Source organism: Oryctolagus cuniculus, chromosome 1, assembly GCF_051225735.1.
Source record: "Oryctolagus cuniculus isolate XC-2025 breed Fujian yellow rabbit chromosome 1, ASM5122573v1, whole genome shotgun sequence".
Classification (NCBI taxonomy): domain Eukaryota; kingdom Metazoa; phylum Chordata; class Mammalia; order Lagomorpha; family Leporidae; genus Oryctolagus; species Oryctolagus cuniculus.
The window spans coordinates 133,099,494-133,105,498 of record NC_142867.1 but is presented as its reverse complement, the minus strand read 5'-3'; positions in this window follow the sequence as shown (position 1 = coordinate 133,105,498).

The following is a 6,005-nucleotide window of genomic DNA, read 5'->3' as shown; positions in this document are numbered from 1 at the left end:
GCTTGCTATAAACCCGAGGTTTAAGTAACATCCAGGTTAGCATAATACTCAAAGTGTACCCAAATTTAGCATGAATCCACAAATTCAAGAAGGTAACAAAATGCCCAGCAAGATAACACACAAAGAAATCCGCTCTGAAAGATAATAACCCCTGGAGAACTCAAGACAAACCCTGAAAACAGCAAGAGAGGAGACAAAGCCATGCAAGTAACAGCAACAACACGTTCAAATACCAGTAGATTTCTCATGAGACAGCTGGGAGGCCAAAAGGAAGTGGAATGTTTTTCAAGCACTGAAGAAAACAACTGTCAACTCAGAATTCTCTATTAAAATACACATAGGATTTTTCTATGAAAAGATACATAGGAATCAAAGCATTCTCAGATAATGGAAAACAAAGATAATTTATCATGGGCAGATCTACTCTAAAAGAATGGCCAAAAAATTGGGGGTACAAGTAAAAAATTTCAGTCATAGGAACCTGACAAAATTCATTACCAGCTGTGACAGGCAAAATAATATCCTCCCAAAGATGTTCACGTCCTAATCTATGGAATTCAGAAAAGGAGCTTGGCAGATGTAATTCAATTAAGATATGATTAAGAAGGGGAGAGTACACCAACTTATCCAGGTGGACACAATACAGCTATTTATGGCCCTTTAAGGTGGAGATCCTCCCTTCGCTCTGGTCAGAGGGGGATGCGACTATGGGAGAATGGCACAGGGGCTGGTGTTGTAGCCAAGCAAGTCAAGTCGATGCTTGTGATGTTGACATCCCAGGCTGGAGTGCTGTTTCCAGTCCTGACTGTTTTCCACCCAGCTTCCTGTGAATGTGCCTGGGAAGGCACCAGAAGATGACCCAAGTACCCTGCCACCAATGTGGGAGATCAGGTTGGAGTTCCAGGCTTGGCCTGGCCTCGACTTGGCTGTTGTAGTCTTTTGGGGAGTGAACCAATGGATGGAAGATATCTTTTTTCTCTATCACTTTGCCTTTCAAATAGATATATCTTTAAAAAAGAGGAAAGCACAGAGAAGCACAATGATTTTTGAAAATTTATTTGAGAGGCAGACAGAGACATAGAGAGAGGTCCCATCTGCTGGCTCATTCCACAACTACAATCACTTCTGCTTCCCAGGGTCTGCATTAGCAGGACACTGGAATCAGGAGCCATAGCTGAGAACTAAACTAGGTACTTTGAAATGAGGCATCGGCAGCCTGACCAGAATCTTTTTTTTAAGGATTCATTTATTATTTTTTTTGAAAGGCACAGTTTACAGAGAGGAAGGGAGGGAGGGAGAGAGGGAGAGAGAGAAAGAAAATCTTCTATCCACAGGTTCACTCACTAAATAGCTGCAATGCTTGAGTTTGGGCTGGTTCAAAGCCAGCAACCAGGTGCTTCTTCTGGGTCTTCCCATGGGGGTGGCAGGGGCCTCAGGATTTGGGCCATCTTCTGCTGCTTTCTCAGGCATAATAGCAGAGAGCTGGATCTGAAGTGGAGCAGCCAGAACATGAACCTGTGCTCGTATGGGAGCCAGCATCACAGGTGGCAGCTTTATCCACTATACCACAATGCCAGCCCCCTTAACCAGAATCTTAACTGCTAGGCTGAATACCTTCCCCAAGAATGGTGGTTCGGTCCCCAATTAGCGACGATGGTTGGGGCTGGACCATGCCAAAGCCAGGAGCCTGAAACTCCATCTGTGTCTCCCACATGGGTGGTAGGCCCAAATAGTTGGGGCATCTTCTGTTGCTTTTCCAGCCTCATTAGCAGGGAGCTGGGTGGGAAGCAGAACAGCCAGGACTCAAACCAGCCCTTTGATGTGGGATACTGGTGTTACAGGTGTCCACTTAACCCACTGTGCCACAATGCTGACCCCAGTGACGATGATTTTAAATGAGTTTTGTTCCTTTTTGGAAAAGCACACACAGTATAAAAACTTAATAATCCACTCTATCTGAGTTTTCATAGATCTTCAACTTCAGCTCTGTATTTTGCAAACTTTCTGGCAGGTTCTGAATTTTTGTATTAGATGGAATAGCACAGGAAAATCTGTCAATTTAGTGATTTGGCTAATCATTTTCCTCAGAATGGTCACTACTTTGACTTACTTATCCTTCTCAAAAGCTGTTTGATGTGTGTGTTGCTGTTCTGAACAAGTGATTCTAGTTTCTTTTGTTACTGGTATAAGGTTATAATACTTAATGTCTCAATGCATTAATGATCAAATGTGACTTCTTTAGGTGTTTTTCAATGGCACCCTCTGGTATCGATTAACATGTTGGGAAAACCAGACATAGCTCCTTGTGCAGCCATAGTGCCTGCTGCCAATTGGTTTCACTCAAGTCCATTGACAATGTGTATTTCCTTGCGCTTTACAGGAAATTATTTTGGGGGATGGAGTTTATTGAGTGAGAGAGAAAGAGCAAGTACTAAGTCAGAAGATTGCCCCAGCTTCAGGTGGAAAGCTCCTTCTGTGAGAGGAAATGCTTTCTGAGAAATTGACAAGTACCTCTACATGTTGCCATTATGAAATCTGTATTCTTATGCAGATGGGAGATATCTCTCTCTGCTTTTCAAATAAAATGACAACAAAAATCAAGTTTAAAAAAGTTTAGAGGTCTTCCCCTTTCAAAGGAGAATTGCTTTTTATTATATCAAGTGGCAGTGTATGTGTTTTGATATGCCACTGTTTGAACCTCCTTCTTGAAAGAATCTCAAATATGCTGATATTAGATGTTCAGTATGTTTGAGACAAAGCAATCTGGAAAGAATATATTTTTTTTTCCTGGGGTAAGATCAAAATGCTAATTTTTGGTTTATTGTGTAAGACTATGAATACTTTTGTCTGTGTTTTGTTTTTGTTCTTTACTGAAAACAAATATTCATTTGCCCAAGAAGAGGGGTAAAATGTGAGAACTCTCCTTGATAAGTACATTAATTCACATTGTGGCCTTTTAAGAGTTCTGAGAGGGGCTGGTGCTGTGACATAGTGGGTTAAGCCACCGCCTGCAATGCTGGCATCCCATATAGGCTCCAGTTTGAGTCTCAGAGCTTCACTTCCAATCCAGCTTCCTACTAATGTGCCTGGGAAAGAAGTGGAAGATGGCCCCAGAGCTTGGATCCCTGCACTCATATGGGAGACCTGGATGAAGCTCCTGGCTCCTGGCTTTAGCATGGCCAGCCCTAGCTGTTGTGCCCATCTAGGGAGTGAGTGGAAGATCTCTCTTTCTGTCTCTCCCTCTGTCCCTCTTTAACGCTGCCTTTCAAATAATTAAAATCTTAAAAAAAAAAAGACAGCGCTGTGGTATAGTGGGTAAAGCCACCACCTGCAGTGCCGTAATCCCATATGGGCTCTGATTGGAATCCTGGCTGCTCCTCTTCTGATCCAGCTCCCTGCTATGGCCTGGGAAAGCAGTAGAAGATGGCTCAAGTCCTTGGGCCCCTGCACCCATGTGGGAGACATGGAAGAAGCTCCTGACTCCTGTCTTCAGATCAGCGAAGCTCTGGCCATTGTGGCCATCTGAGAAGTAAACCAGCAGATGGAAAATTACCTCTGAGGCCAGTGTCACAGCTCAATAGGCTAATCCTCCACCTGTGGTGCTGGCACACTAGTTCTAGTCCTGGTAAGGGCGCTACATTCTGTCCCAGTTGCCCCTCTTCCAGGCCAGCTCTTTGCTGTGGCCTGGGAGTGCAGTGGAGGATGGCTCAAGTTCTTGGGCCCTGCACCCACATGGGAGACCAGGAGAAGCACCTGGCTCCTGGCTTCGGATCAGTGCAGTGAACCAACGGCAAAGGAAGTCCTTTCTGTCTCTCTCTCACACTGTCCACTCTGCCTGTCAAAAAAAAAAAAAAGGAAAAGAAAAGAAAAGAAAAAGAAAATTACTTCTGCAAGCTCTCCCAAATTCATTGCATTTGTATGGCTGTTCTCCAGAATGGGTCCTGAGGTGCCCAGTGGGATGTGGGTCACTGCTAAAAGCTTTCTCACAATTTGCTGTATTTAGTGGACTTCTCTCCAGTGTGAACTCATTGATATCTGGCAAATTTGATGTCTAGTCAGATGCTTTTCAATATTCATGAAATATGTAAAGTTTCTCTTCAGTATCAATTCCCAGATGTTGGGTAAGATGTGCATATTTATGGAAGGCTTTTCCACAGACTGTGCACTCATAGGGTTTCTTCCATATGAATCCTCTGATGGATTGAGTTGGGAGAACAACAGAGGGCTTTCCCACATTCGTTACATTTTTTTCTTCTTTTTCTTCTTTTTTAAAGATTTATTTATTTACTTGAAAGTCAGAGTTACACTGAGAAAGAAGGAGAGGCAGAGACAGAAAGGTCTTCCATCTGCTGGTTCACTCCCCAAATGATGGCAATGACTGGAGCTCTGCCAACCCAAAGCCAAGAGCCAGGAGCTTCTTCTGGGTCTCCCACACAAGCAAAGTGGCCCAAGGACTTGGGCCATCCTCTACTGCTTTCCCAGGCCACAGCAAAGAGCTGGATCAGACGTGGAACAGACGGGACTTGAACCGGCACCCATATGGGATGCCGGTGCCATAGGCAGAGGCTTAGCTTTCTATGTCCCAGCGACAGCCCCTACAATTGACTCTTGATTCATATAGGGCCTGTGTGTAGTCACCACTGACTTATAAAAAAGATAAAGCTGTACCAACCAGTAAGTTGTAAATGATTTTTGTTTGGTAGACAAGATAGTTCCAAAGGTTATGGTAGTAGCCCTGCAGGACCAATTTTCTAATTAGCAATCTTATTTGAGCTTTTATTACTTCTCTACACACTCACACACACACACACACACACAAATACCCCTTCTCTGGTGTTTTCTTTCAAGCTGATCTACTAGTTTAATAATTCCTTCATCAAGTCCAAATCTTTATCAACTTAAAAAAATTATAACTTGACATCTTGTCTCCCAAGAAAACAGGAACATTTATTGTCTCATTTTCTGTTTTGGATAATGGAAACTGCTTTTGTTTTAAGAATGTGGCTTATACAAACCAAAAATAATGTCTACCCAGTATATGTGTGTATAACTGTGTGCTTAAGAGATCTTAGTTATAGCTGTGAACCAAGATGAGCAATGGGAGAAGACAGAGAGCCCTTTACAGAGGATGAGGAGGAAGCTTTATCTGAGATGCCACCGTCTCTTCCCTACTTGCTGATGTACAACCTCCACACTTGCTCCCAGCCATCAGTTTTGTTCTTCTTCCTTCTATTGTCCATACTGCAAAACTAAACTTGGTCTGTGTTATCTCACTTGCTAAAAATGACAATTGAAATCCTCTGGTTCCTTGCTTCCATATCTGAAGCACCAGCATCCCATATGGGTGCTGGTTTGAGTCCCAGCTGCTCCACTTCTGATCCAACTCTCTGCTATGGCCTGGGAAAGCAGTAGAGGATGGGCCAGGTCTTTGAGCCCCTGCACCCATGTGGGAGACCCAGAAGAAGCTCTTGGCTCCTGGCTTTGGATCACCATAGCTCCAGCCCATTGCAGCCAAATATGGAGTGAACCAGCGGATGGAAGACATTTCTCCCTGCTACTTTGGTTTTCCATGCTCTACACAAATATAAACACATAATATGTAGTTCCTGAAAATCACAAACCTTCAGCTCACACCTTCTCCCTCTAGAACATCATACCCTTCCATATCATTTCTTCATGCACAATTCCTTCTCCCTGGGATGCAGCTGTGATGGCATCTTCTTGGCTTTGTAAGGTGCCAACTTATCTGACCATGAAACACTGTGTTGGGTGTTCCTCCTGTGTTTCTGGTCTCTGATGCACCCTGTGAACTAGCACTGCTCATACCAGATTGCAGCGATCTGTTTGCATAGCTATCTCTCTTAGCTAAGGGCCCTGTGTCTTTGCCATCATTTTATCATCAGCACCTAGCACCTGGCACATAGAACTTGCCCACAAGGACAGTCTGAACCATACTGGGCATGGACAAGGAATATCCATGGGAACCAGTCACCAGAATGAAAAAA